Source organism: Rousettus aegyptiacus, unplaced genomic scaffold, assembly GCF_014176215.1.
Source record: "Rousettus aegyptiacus isolate mRouAeg1 unplaced genomic scaffold, mRouAeg1.p scaffold_m13_p_10, whole genome shotgun sequence".
NCBI classification, from domain to species: Eukaryota; Metazoa; Chordata; class Mammalia; order Chiroptera; family Pteropodidae; genus Rousettus; species Rousettus aegyptiacus.
In genome coordinates this window covers 69,437,336-69,452,236 of record NW_023416285.1, presented here as the reverse complement: position 1 = coordinate 69,452,236, position 14,901 = coordinate 69,437,336, and the positions used below count along the sequence as shown (strand labels likewise).

At 32.5% G+C, this 14,901-nt stretch overlaps 1 protein-coding gene and 1 long non-coding RNA gene across 2 annotated transcripts in view; both read right to left on the bottom strand.

Moving 5' to 3' along the window:
- LOC107497261 overlaps window positions 1–7,199 on the bottom strand; it is a 404,352-nt gene extending 397,153 nt beyond the window's left edge. Inside the window, exon 1 of the long non-coding RNA XR_004953122.1 lies at window positions 6,756–7,199. This is a non-coding gene — a long non-coding RNA (uncharacterized LOC107497261). The remainder of the gene's footprint in view (window positions 1–6,755) is intronic.
- The window catches only part of YIPF7 (Yip1 domain family member 7), a 37,318-nt gene extending 27,849 nt beyond the window's left edge, over window positions 1–9,469 (bottom strand). The window contains exon 1 of the mRNA XM_036227969.1: window positions 9,328–9,469. The gene's annotated coding sequence lies outside the window, so the exon portion shown is untranslated. The remainder of the gene's footprint in view (window positions 1–9,327) is intronic.
- Between the last annotated feature and the right edge of the window lie 5,432 nt (window positions 9,470–14,901).

The following is a 14,901-nucleotide window of genomic DNA, read 5'->3' as shown; positions in this document are numbered from 1 at the left end:
ACATAACAAATCTGAAAGCTTAACTGGCTTCTAATGAGCCAAATATATATATAATTTTCTGTGCCTTTCTGAATTATTTAAATCTTTCATCTTTTTTTAATTTTTAAGGCAAGAAAAGAATATTTTAATGCCAGGTTGCTGGCTGCATTCATATGAGGCAAACAATGATTTTTCGATTGTAAAATATTGGGAATTTAAATCTATCTCTTTTCCCTTGAATACATATAAAGGATCTGGAAAAGTTAACCTGTGAAAATTTCTTCTTAGCTCTCAAATTTAAATCTACTTGAGTTTTAGTTTTCTTGCATCTATACTTCTAGCATCATGTTGATATTCTTTAAGATCAAAAATAGCAGATGCAGGGGCCTGGATATTTAAAAATATATATATTTTAAAGGAGAGAATATCCCTGATATCCTCTAAGGTCCTTCAACTACAGGGATCTCTGGGCTTCCTTGTCATCAGCAGTGCTATTTACTGGAATCATATTCCTCCCCATTTAGCCATGCCTACTGATTTTAGAGGGCTCATATGATCCAGAGAAGAAGAAAAAAAAAACCTCATGAGCCAGACTTGTCTCCATGACAACAACAACAACAAAAACAATAATAAGTTCAGAAACTACCCCCTTTGCTCCCAAGCAAATAGCACAGAAAATAAATTAGGCTGTAATAAAGTAGTTTTATTAGCTGGAGTGGGAACCAAATTTCCAAAAGACATCTTCACTATTGTCTATACATGGCCAGGAAGTCCAAATTTAAGAAATAGTGAAGAAACATTTGATAACTGCAGCAATAACACAGCAATACTATATACCTACTTCCGGTTTTCCCCACACAAACATGCGACAAACTTTCACTAGTTTAAGTGTTTTGAACTGGCAGACTTGTTTATATATAGAACAATCACACATAAAATAGTGTATGCAACATGCTGACAGCACACATTAAGTGTGATTATTGCTGTTATTTTTTAAGCTGTACACACATTAATAGCATTTCCTTAACTTATCTTCTAGCAAAGGAGGCTCTTCATCAAAATTGTCACTGTAAGAAGATTGTGAATAATAGTCCAGGTTGGATTCTGGCTGAAAAAATTGTCTGGCGTAACCTGATGGCATGAGCATCTCTGGTGGGACAAAGGCAGGCTGAGGCTGCTCACTGGCTTGTTGGCTAGAGAAAGGAAAATACTGGTATTTATACAGCTAGGAAAGGGATATTATGACAAATCAAGGAAGGAAACTATAATTTTTCTGTCATTGATTATCTTGGGTTATATATTTAAGCATGAAAGAAATAACTCACATAAAGTTTAACTTAATCAAAAAAGCAAAGTCACTGGTCATAAAAAGATTTTTAGAATGATCCATACCAACTAATATTTACTGATTATGTACAATGTGCTAAACACTTTTTCTCACATTTTCTCATGCAATTAAAACTCCGGAAGGTAAAAACTATACTTTTAGTCCCATTTTACAGAAAAAATAGAGGTTTTTAGAGACCGAATGATTTGCTCAGACTAGTGCAGGTATTGGATTCTGAACTGAACTTGTCTGGGCAGCACTTTGCTTCTGACACAATGTTGTTTTTTCACTGACTTTCAGAGGCAATAAACAAACATTGTTTATTTATAAAGTAGCAAGTGAAAATTATAATTTTAACAGTACAGTCAACTTATAGAAAAAAAATACATAAACTGATTGTTGTCCATAAAGAAATAGACTCTAGTCTGGCCATTCTCAGTCAATTATTGCCAATTGAATTATCTTTGAGTACCTAACTAAAAGTATTTCGTAGCTGGCTTTAGTGTCCCTCTTTCAAAATATGCAATTTAGTTTTGTACAAACATGTTTTTATACTTCCTTGTCCATTCTTTTTTTCTTTATTTCACCATTTGTGTGAGAAAATTGGAAAACAACAATCTTAATAATTAATTCCTTGAGAAAGCTAGAGAAGGAAAGAAAAAGAAACAGAATATGAGGTTATTTGGTCACTTTTATTGTTTTTGCCTAAAGAAAGGGGAAAAAACATAAGGAATTGTCTTTCTGAACTGGTTTAAGTTTCTTTTATCAAAGTCTCTTAGGCTAAACTAAGCTAAAAATATAGTCTAGTATTCTGAATTTTGTAGCTCTCTGTGACTCTTCATGCAAAAAGTTTACAAAATGGCTATTCATATACTTTAATTTTAATATGAAGTCTAAGAATAACATATTCAATCTCTCTTATATGAGTAAGATTGACAGAGAAAATAACTTCTTCTGAAATATAAGGCTATAAGATAAAAAGAGACATATGCTTTTAATCATTCATGAACTCAGCCACAAGCACATTAAGAGCAGGGACCTGGTATAATATTTCTTGAATTCTTCTGCAACATATGCTGATTACTGTTATTGTTCATTTAATCATGCGGGATATCCCTAATCTTTTTTTTTTTTAACAAAGTAGGCCCACTATCAAAAATACTGGTAGAAATGAATTAATTGTAAATAAGGATCTGAATGGCTTTTTGATTGATAAAGTTCCCCCTAGATATGTACTTTTTTTTAATGTAACCATTTCTAGAAGAATAAAAGGGTCAAATAGAGATGATTTAATAGATCAGTATCTGAACAAGACTATTTTATTGACATGCTGTCTTGGCCTCAATAAAATCCATTCCCACATGCTAATACCAGGCTTGAGTAAACATAACATTCACAATTACTCATTGCAAAGTACCCACTGTGAATGAGATTTAGTATGAGTACCTACTTTGACACCACCCCCCTCCCAGAGAAAAACATATTTTTATAGGAAAAAAAATGCCTATCCCTTTCTCTTTTCTCCATCCCTCTCTGCTACCATATCCAGAAAAACTTATTCATCAGGAACTTGGCCTTTGTTATCCTTGTTGTAATGGAAGTATAATAAAATTTCTCCACCACTTACTTGAGAAAGTAAAATTTTAAAATATGTACAAAATATGTACTATAAAGAAAACCTCACAATCCTTTATCTAGAAGAATTACTATGGCCATCTTCTATCACAGTCTAAATTAAAATTCTCTTTTAATCTTATAACTTTGACTTTGTACATGTTGACTATAACATTTAATATGCAATATCAAAATAATCACATTATTAACCACAGTCCCACCCAGAAAACACTGTAAATACCCAATTCTCATGTTTTAGGCCTTTCTCTGAAAATGACTGTGAACAGCCATAATTTTAACCATATATCTTGAATTATCATTCAGTCCTACATCTCCCAGTGTTATTCTTTTTTGTAGATGGCTCCAATTCTAAATAACTATGCCAATAAAGTTCTTTTATAGTTTTGGTGACATTTCTCAAGCTTACAGTATAAACCTTTCATAAAAAAATAAATTAGAGGGAATGGGACTCGACACTTAACTAATTTCTCTATTAAGGCCTATGAATTAGGAACCTATTAAAGGCAGTTTGCTTGAGTCAGACTGATATAACCATCATTTCAAGCAACTGTGAAGTGACTGCGAAAGTCTCCTTTAGAACAACTGGTAAGGTTCTTGGTCATGTATCCTTTCTCTTGCTTCCCAACTCTGTGGAGTTACATTTCTGCCTGTAATGAAAGTCCAATGATAAGATTTATCCTGAACCACGTTAAGTAATTAGCAAACGCAGCCTCTGGAGTCAGAATGTCTGGGTTCAAATGCAGTTTTATAATCTTAGGCAAATTACTTCACATTCTGTACTTCAGTTTCTCATCTATAAAATGAGAATAATAAGAACACATAAGTTTGTGAACTTAATTAGCTAGAATAAGAAAAGTACTTAGAGTAGCATTGGGCACACAAAAAAAAAATGATCAATAAGCATTAGCTAAATATCTGTATGCTCTTTTCTTCCTGAGACACTAAAGCATGCTAAATATTTTCCATACACCCTAGAATAGCACCTTCTGTATTTGTAATAGTTTTCTTCCAGTTTGCCACTTTTTCAAAGGAAAAATCATTAATAGAAGGCCAAGAGTTTATATCCCTTCTGTGCTGATCAACTTTAGCTTTCTCAATAGGACTTTAACATTCATTTTCTAGTGCAAATATAGAAGGTCAATGTTGGACAATTTAGTTATAATTTCTGTGGTTGCAGATATGTTTGTTGTACACAATTTTCTGTGCCTTATTACATAACCCCTAGCTACATATCTTATTAGAGACTCTGTTTTGTTAAAATTATAGGTTTGGATTTCCATTATCATGGCCAAGTGACATTGTTTTCCTATCAGTCTGACCCTGGGGTAATGGAGGTGGTGAGCTCACTCCCAGTGTCTTATGGAAAAGTAGGGTATGAATCAGGTAGTAAGAAATGTACCATCAAATAAGTCCTATTCATTGTAAATTTAGCTGCACATTTGGACTTACAGTCAAGTATATGTGTATTTCATACAATCAGGTACTCTTCCAGGAACCTGAGACTACAAAAGTTTTCAGAATTTGCAACACCATCAATTGAAACAGCTTAAGACAGCAGTATAACAGGTCTATAACAAAGATACTCTCGTGGCTAAAAAAGTTTAGTCTAAACTTTCCAAAACATTTTAACTATGCAAGCCTCCCATTGAGCCAATAAAACCAGGCATTCTAAATGTCCTTGATAAGAACATGTCATGTAGGATCAGTTTGATGATAGAGTGGTTAAAGGAATGGTGGCTGGGGGAATTAGCTTATGTAACATTCCCAGATCCTGGTTGGTCCAGCAAGTGCACAGTGACAATGTGCTATTGACAATGCCATTAGCTCCTTTTGAAACACTAGAGACAGATCAGGTCTAGGGATTCCAAGAAAATGATAATTCAGTATCAATGTATTAAAGTCCTACTCAAATGCCCCACTTTCGAAGGGAGTTTTCCAGTTGTCGCCTTTCTGGAGAAACATCTGTTTCTTTCTCTACATAATTTGAATAGAGTTCTCATTTCAAAAATTGGAAAAATATAGTGGGAAAATATAGCCTTGATAATGCTACCAATGACTGGATAGTTATTTTTTTTTAAATGAAAAAGTTCTTCCTTGTTCATTCTAAAATTAATAATAGTAATAATAATAATAATAATAATAAAATTTAAAAATAAAAAACAAACTGGTTACAGGCCTAATTAACCTTGGGCTAAAATTCTAACTCCATTTCTTATTACTTGCGTGACTTTAGAAAAATTCCTTAATTTCTCTGGTCCTTTCTTTCTTATATATAACTAGGATAATAATAGTACTTATCTCAAGGTCATTTGAGGATCTAATAAGTTGGATTGTCCAATGAGGATCCAATGAGTCAACAAACTTTCAAATTAGTATGCCCTTAAAGTCAAGCTTTTTAAAACTAACTCTCATATATAAGGGAGGGGTACCAGAGAGACAGACAGAAAGAAGAGAAAGAAAGAAAGACAAGAAAGAAAGAAATAAAGAAAGAAAGACAAGAAGAAAGGCAATTAAGGAATGAGGAATGAAGGAAGGCAGGAAGGGAAGGAAGTAAGGAATGCAGGAAGGCCGTACAAATAACAGAACTAAAGAAAAGAAAGAAGAAAGAAAGAAAGAAAGAAAGAAAGAAAGAAAGAGACTAATTGATTATAACTTCCCTCTAGATTTCTATATCTCTTGCCAGGATGATAAGCATATATTCTGACTTGGAGTATATTTTAATTGAACTATTCACTGAATGAATAGAAGGCCAAATCTCTGGAGTTAGTTTGATGTATGTACACTATTAAATCACTGACCTGGCTCCATGTTTTATGTACCACATAAAACTACCACAGCTAATATGCCCTTTTCTAATTTCTGAGACATGCATTGTGGGTTAGAATTTAAATGTTACCACATCCAAATCAGGACTTGGATTTAAATGCTAAGCATCTGAAACAGGCTAGGCCATCAATCAGATACAATATAATCATGAGTTTTTCTTATTGGTTATATTAATTTACACCTTTTTATTATCTTGATTTCTGGGCAATGTTGATATATAAAATCAAATGAAAAAGAACATTGGATAGGCTTAGGCAGGGGAGAAGACCATGATCCATGAGTCCTGATTAAGGAGATAGTTTTCTCTCTCTCTTATTGGACAATTTAGTTTGGTTTAGTCTGAAAATGTAGATTGCAGATTTTTCCCAGGTGCTTATCCCATCTGTAGCAGAGACGGGAGAAAAGAAACAGAAGTTCAAGGCTAATGGTTCTTTTCAATAAAACAGGAGGACAGAGCTAAAAATCCTTTTAGATAGCACCATTATGGATTATATATTTTGAATTATTATCCTTTGATACCTAAATGCTCAGACTACTTTCTCTGCTGCAAAAGCTCTAGTGTCTTTTTTTTTTTTTTTGACCTTTCAAGGTATAAATCATCAATGGAATATAATCAAGGTCTCTTTCTGTTGTTGGATTCTACAGTGATTGAGTCAATTCTATATGACCTTGCCTTTTCCCATGATTTTTTAATATTAAAGTTTTTCAATTATTTAGATAGATAAATAGATAGATCAACAGACAGACAGACAGACAGATGGATAGATGGACAGATGGACAGATAGAGGTATAGATTGTTCTTTCTTTTAAAAAATCCTTATGGTAGCTGGATTGACACTGGATGCATAGAATTAGGGCATGGGTGAGATAAAATATCAGATATTTAAGTTTTACAGTTTAAAAAACATTATATGCCAATTATAACATTATCTCCCTATTAAACTTAGAGCATCAGAAGTTTTTAGGAAACAGTGTGTGAAAGCAGTACCTATCTGCCTATGTATGTCTGTAGGAGTGATCATCCAGTGAAAATGGTGTCCACATTTTCCTGGGCATAGTTGAAACAGAAGAGTCCCCACTGCTGTTGTATTTATTCTGTCTTTTCCTCCTTCCATCTGAAGGTTTCAAGGCACTTATCTGTGTTTAGAAAAATAAACTTCAAGGATTAATAAATTTTAAATGTTCGTTTTGTGGTTATTTGGTCTAAGCTTGTTGGAATGGCACAGTGATTATACATCCCACTTTGCTTAAACTGGTCCAGTTTATTCCTATTTTACCAATATTGTAATTAATAGTACCTATTTTACTCTAAAACTTGTCTTGATTTTATAATAAATTATATATTCATTCTGGTTATGGGCCTAATCAACTTTGGGCTAAATTTTAACCCCATTTCTTACTAATGTGTGTGACTTTGGAAAAGTTTCTTAATTTCTTGTGTTGCAGAAAAGTTGCAAAAATCAGACTGCTGAGAAACCAAGCAGCATTCAGAGAGTTGAAGAACTCAGGTTTATTACGCTGGTGGTCCCAGAGGAGTTAGTGCTCTGAAGATCTGGGCCTGGAGCTCAGTTGCAACATTCCTTATATAAAACTTATCTGGCATGGCTGATTGGTTAATTTGTCCTCAGATGGTTACAAGGTGCGGGAGTTGCTATGGGTTTCAGGCAGTTATATTTGTTCCTTAGACAGAACGAGCAAAGCGGAAGATGAGTCTTTAGTTAATTTTGAGTACAGCCTATGCAGCAAGCATATCTACAGAAGCAGAACAAAAAGCTGATTGGCCTTCTGAGTGAAACTCCTCTTCACTTGGGGTCCCTTTTTTCTTATACGCAAATAGGATAATAATAGTACTTATCTCAGAGTTGTTTGAGTACCCAATGAATTAATTTATATAAATGAATCTGAGGTGATTGATCAAGATGATTCATGGAGATCTGAATTAATTTCTCTTCCTTTTTGTGACATTTCTTCCTGGATACTCTACTAAGATATGCTGGGCATAGCTTTTGCTTTTCCCAAGGAAAACTCCATACCTGGGATCCCTTGTCATAATATTATAACCTCTTAAAATGACAGCATATTATCTCAATATAAAGTACTTACTTTCAAGATCTATAAAGATTTCCATAGGCATTAGAATCATTATGACTCTGCTCCTGATTATAAATGGTGTAATTAGATTGGTAAAAATCAGAGTCAAATTGTCCCAAGTTTGACATCCTGAAAAATAAGAGTATTTTTACAAGAAGTTTATCAATTAATAAAACTTTTTTTGAATGTTACAAAGATTAATTGACAATGTGATTATGACCAGATCCCTATCAGAGAACAAGGTATTCTTTGGATAAGGTAGATTAAGTAAGGAGGGAAGGATTGAAAATGTATGCTAGAAAGTCATTTATAAAATATGTATCTTCAATTAATTTTCCTGAAGTTTCACTCACTAGGATTGTGACTTTGACTAAATTCACTTTAATTGGTCTGAAAGAACTACCATTCTTCCCCAAACACCTTATTCTCAGTAGTTTAAGGAAAAAAGTTTGACTTGGTACACATCTAGAAGGTTTCTCTTAAACAAAGTTAATCCCTCACTTTAATGATTACTTTCAAGGAATAATTTACATTTAAAAATTTTACATTTACAAACATGTATATCCTTGTTGCAAAGTCAGGAGGCAAATGGCTTTAATATCACTTAGGTTAGATTTTTTCCTGGAGCTTTAAACTGTGCTAACAGCTGTCTTGCTCCCTTACGGCTGGATCAGAGAGAAAAAGGCATACTTCTACTAAGGAAACTGTCTTTCTACACTTTGGGAAGTGAAGAAGATTTTGTGATCTTGATTTAAACCTAACCAGTAGGAATACCAGAGGGAAGAAGAAAGATTTGAGAGGAGGAAAAAGTGGGGGAAGAAAGTAATAACAAAGTAATGGTGATTATTTGATTGAAAACCAGAGAATGAAGTTGAGAATCTTTTCATTTGGACAGATATGGTTGTTCAACTCAAGATTTTAATGTTTGTTTTCCTTCAAAAACTTTTTATTTAAAAAGAGTAAGTTTTAAAATTACTAGGAGTAATCTATGTAATTATAAAAATCTATGGACTATAATAACTTTCAAATGAAAGTGCGGAAAGAGTCTTAGCTTTAAGAGCCTCATTAATAAGAAATATTCAAGTAACAACTGTCAACTATATCAAATTTTATCAGTTCAGTAAAAATACAGAAAGCTTTTCTAAAATTAGATGTAATGATTCATACATCTGATTTCATTAGTAATCTGTATAACAGTAGCTATAAATCGTGTAAACTAAAATCAGGACTAGGATACTGTTAAATTTCTTAACAACTTATAATTTAATAAATTTAAAATTTAATAGCATAACTTTCTCAGTCCATTAAAATATATTATTATAAAACAAAGAGTAATTTTACTGGAGAATATACAAGCTTTCATAACATGCAAAGCTTTATGTAATATGACCATTGATATTAGATTCCTTATGTAACCCACCTTTACATTTGTTTAAATATCAAGTTTTTTAGAAGGATCAGACACATACCTTTGTATTATTTTATGTGGAAAGATCTTCCAACAAATGTAGTTTTACTTGAGAAATTTATAACAAATAAGTTTGAGAAAAGATGACCTGCTGGCTACAAATGTTTCTAAATTTGTACTCTGACACTGAACAGATGACTGCCAAAAGCCAAAGCCAAACACAGTATCTTATAATACTTGTTAAAGTTTACAAACACAGGGAAAGACATAATCATACAATTTGATAAAGTAGAATGGTACATTCAGTTTCCTTATGCACATGTCCCTTTAAATTCTGATTTAGCATTATTTACCTAAAGTAATGGAAAGTAAGAGGATGTCCTTCTGCTTCACAGCCTGTTTAAAAGTATGTTCAGTTTATACAAGATTTCCTAATAATATGCAGTAAAAATCAATATATGGTACATGATCTTAATATGATGACTTTAGTAACAATCTCAAAATAAGGTATTGTTAATTTTATCCAAATCTAAACTATTTAATCTCTATAAACAACATGTAGGAAGGCTACTTATGATCCATCTCCAAGTTTTATCCCTGCTTTTTACTTCTCCAGCAGAGCCCAAGATGGATATGAGCATGATCTACTAATATTTTTCACTTGTAGGGCATATTATGTCCATTTTCAAGGCAATCCTGAATATTGGAAGGTATCAGACCCATTTCTATCCTAGGAAAATACCTGAGCTGGTTTCTTCTGTATCTTTGGGTCACTTCCAGGAGTCTTCTTCCTAGTTCTGATCCAGGTAACATGGCTAATATTCTCAATTTTTACCTGGATCTGGTTGTTTGTCCCTAACATTAGCCTCATGGCTAGAGATCAGGTTCCCCTGTGATCTGCTTCATGCTGATTCTCCTCCTTCTAGGACTTGAACTTTCAATGTATCCAGAGCTCAGTAATTAAATTATGTTGTTCAAGGGTAGATTATCTGCTCTTTAGGAATTTTCAACCAGTGTCAAAGGCAGAATAGTAATTTTTTTCCACATTGTTTGAAAACATTTGGAATTTGAATTTTTTTAATTCAAGCTGTTCTTTAGCAGGTCACTAGTCAGGTAACAGTGGATCACACATTTATTGAGGATCTATTATTGAGTATTAGACTATGTTCTGAATGTCATAGTTAAAGAGGGGGACAAAGTAAAAGGACCTGCATTTTAAAGAGATATTTTAGTACTGATTCTACTATCAGGCATTGTTCTATACACTTTAGGTTTAAATCATTTAAGTTTTGCAACAACTTTATTATTATCACATTTTATAGAAAAAGTAATAGAAATTTAAATAACTTGCCTAGGTGAAAGCTAGTAGGTGGAAGAGCCAATGTTTGCAACCTGGTAGACTCTGCCCAGAACCCACATAATTACCCAATAATTTCAGGAATTAACCCAAATCTATTAAGATGTTAGCATATGCTATTAAGATGGAGTGTGCACAAGGGAGAGGAAATGGGCATTTAGTGAGGGGTTCTTAAGAAAGTCATTTGGTTTGAGACCTGACTAAATGAGAAGAAAGAAGATGGTTGAAAGACTATGTGAAAAGGATTTTAATCAAATGATCTAAGATGGCCAGGAATTTGGCACTTTGTGGTTTAGAAAGAAAGCCACACAATAGTGATTTTTGAATCAGGAAAAAGTTAAAGATGAGGTCAGAGGCATAGGCAGAGGCCAGATCATAAAGGTCATGATAAGGAGTCTAGGTTTTATGATAACTAAAATGAGGTACCACTGTGGGGTTTAAGCAATGAGATGACAATGATACATTTTGACAGAAACAGAAAAGTAATAGTGTTTAGGAGGTTGTTACGGCAATAATATGAGATACAGATGGCTTGGACTAGAGTAGCAGTGGAAATGGGAGAACTGGTAGAAAAGCCTTAGGCCATGGAAAAAGGGATTGAAAGGGTCAAGACTGGAGAAGGCATATAAAGAATAAGAGAATTCATTCCTGGAAAACGATAAGTTGTCCGAACTGGAGAAGGTACAATGGAGATAGGACTGAAGAGATAAAAAAGATATGTGGAAAGAAAACTTTATAGAACTCATCTTCTATTGGATGAGAAGAAGAGGACAATTAATGAGGATGATTTATAGCATTCTGTCAACTTTTCTGTCCTAATGTATTAATGTTATAAGAAAAGGCCAAATCTAGATCATATTTTATAGTCTTTCTTTCAAAATTCTGTATGTGAAGACATAGGTCCTATAACAGCAAAGATAAAGAATGTATTATTTTTTTCTGACATATAAATTCAATAAAAAGTTTCCCGAAGATAAGATTTTTAATCTTAAGTCCACTTAATTAAATTTTAAACTTTGTAATTTTGTACTTTTCACCTTAGTTTTTCTTTTCTAAGCCTCAAGTAAACCATAAGCCATGAAACATTAAAAGACCAAATAACTCCATTCTCCTGACCAGTGCCTTAGTGGAACATTGATATGTACACTAGAATATTTTAAAGCTACTCTATGTATGTAACATTATAAATATATAACATATGCATTTAAATGTGTTTTTTTTTTCATTAAAGAAGCATCCAATTGTTATCATGTTTGTTGAAGAATAGAGTTTAAATCCATATTAGGGCCGCAGTTTCATCAATTGATTATTTTAGTTAATCTACTTAATTATTTCTGGGTTCTGAATGATCAAAAAGACTGGATAATATGAGTAAGGATTCTCACTTGATGTAAAGAGCACCATGTTCTACTCACACTTTGCTTTCTTTTCCTTTCCTTTTCTCTTTTTCTTCTCTCCTTTCCTCTATCCTTTCCTCCCTTTCCTGTGCTCTCTCTCTAAACTATATCCTAAGGTGATCTCATCCATACCTTAGGCTTTGTAGACCATCTCTATATAGACAGTTCCTAAAGTCACATACGCAGCCCTTATTTTTCTTCGCAGCTCCTTGATATATCATAGACATTTCAAATTTATAATCCAAATAGCTTTTTTTATTTTTAAATCTCTACCCTCTCAAACCCATTGCTCTCTTCTCTATTCCAAGAAATGACATCACAAACCACTTGTTCACTCAAATCAGAAATCATCTAATCTTCCAAAGAATTTTATCAATTCTATCTTTAAAATATATCTCTCACTAACCAATTCTCTTCATCTCCACTGCTATCATTTTGAGTTAAGCCACTATGTTCTCCTACTTATATTTCTGTTTGTAATTAATCAATAAAGAGAGATAACCCTTTTAAAGAGGCAGATTAGTAGATGGTTATAAATTTAACATAAAAAAGACTGCAAAGTTATACCTTTAATGGCACAGAGACTTGCCAAAATCAGGAAAAAAATTTCTTCTGTAGTCATTGACTGCAATTATCAGTGGGAATAAGGAAAATAATTTCCTTATTTTTTATACTCCGTAATTTTTTTATACTCTGGTGATATGTTAAGTGTTGAAGAGACTATGAGCTGATCAACAGCTATATCTGAAACAATTTGCCCTGTACCTGACAAGTGTGTGTGTGTGTGTGTGTGTGTGTGTGTGTGTGCATGTGTGTAATTAAAGAATTAATGGTTTGATGGATTAATGAATAAACATTACTTTTAATTTTGCATATTCAGAACCTTGTATTTCAATTGCTGTATATCAATCTAAGAATCATACAAGATTATGACATCCATTATTGCAATCCTTTTATATAAAAATGGAGACTCAGAGAGGTTAAATGACTTGTTCAAAGTCATACACCTAGTATGTGACAGAACCTAGTTTGAGACACTAATCCTTCCACTCGGCCCAGTTTTCTTTCATAACTCACACTGTTCCTTCCAGATAACTACCTATGGCTGTTCAAAATACTGGTATTAGAAATGTATCTGTTTGGAAGCATTAAATAATATTTATTCACAAACTCCAAAAAAATATTTTTAGCTGAACAAAGCTGTCAGTGAACCAAGAGAAAAATATGTCATCATTTTCTACCTCAGCTCACAAAAAAATGGGTTGTTACTAGAGTTTAAGAAGTAATTACTTTGGCAATCTGTATTGCAATTTAATGTACACTGATTCCTTTGTATCTATTTTTCTGTCTTAGTAAGACAGAAAAAATACAATATATCTGTGCTCCATTACTTTTTAAAAATACATTTGGTCATGCTTCTTTTCTCTACATACTTCTTTTGTTAATACCACATAAGATTTGTTCCTGATCATCTGACCTTTAAAGACTAGTTTCTATTTTATAAGCCTGAGACTGCAGCCCTGAATACTACCCAGTCACTTGAAAATGGGCATAAAATTCCATTTCAGTACCTGAATTTTAAAGACCATAATGTGTTCCATAGTAAGAACAAAATTAGAGTTTTTCTTCATTAATACTATGATAATTATCTTTGAGCTTTAATTTGGCTATTTCTTGATAGCTTTTATTTTTGTCTTGGAAAAAATTGGAATCTAGAAGAATATTACTAAACATTTATGAGGTTTTTAGTTTGATAATAACTGTTAGTAAAAATATAATTTGTACCTGCAACTATGAAAATTGATATTAATATTTGAGTTGTACATTCTTAGTAACCATATTATTATTATAATCACTTTAAAATGTAATAATAAATCTAATTTAGCAGTCTGATATAACTAATTTTTCTAGGAAACACGTCTTAGGAATTACATAAATTCCTCCATGAGTTATTTAACCACATGGATCCTCAGTTCCCTCCTTTATAAAACAAGAATAAAATTTATACCTACTTCTTAGGGACTATTTATTTTATCTTTAGCTTCTCAACATAATTTTATTTTTCATGTTTTATAATATCTAGATTATTAATCAATACATATATATATATATAACTTATACATGTGTATATGTTTACGTACATAAATACATTTGTGTACAAATATGAGAATTAGATGAGATTTTGCAACAGAAACAATTAATATAGTGGGGGCAACTAGTAAACGTTCAGAAAATGTTACCTGTTATGATTCTACTTCTAGGCGAAAGCAACTTGGGATCAATAACAGGTGTCTGTATTTACCCTTGTGTTCCTTATTTATAGTCACTCAACACATAGCTTTTAGTAAATTCTATTTTGATACAATATAAATCTATATAAAAAATCCATCTTACCAAAAGAAGATGGAGAGGGGAAGGAGTATTAGCAAATGCTGTGTCGTGTAAACAGATTAGACATAAAGTATTTATTCAGCATTCATCTCTTATTTTTTAACAAAGAAATAAAATTTCTAATTATAGAAAGGCTAAGAACAGACTTTATTGCCAGATACCACTTATTTTTTTGACTAAACTCCCTTAGATACCAGTTAGGAAAGATGAAATTATAAATTGGCTATATTTCTTTCAGCAAAGAAAGGCTGAAATGCTCTACCATAATTATACCTTTGCAATTATATCATTATTAAGACTTTTTTCAAGGCATTCCAAGTGTAATAAATATTTTATTATATTTAGTTTGAAAAAGTAGTTATAGCAGTTTGGGGGAAAAGACCAGATAAGGTATATATTTAAGTGTACTTGTCAATAGAGAAATTCTATCTAATAAGATGGTATCTCCCCTTCCTTTTGGCACTAGGACATCGCTAACTACTTATAGCCT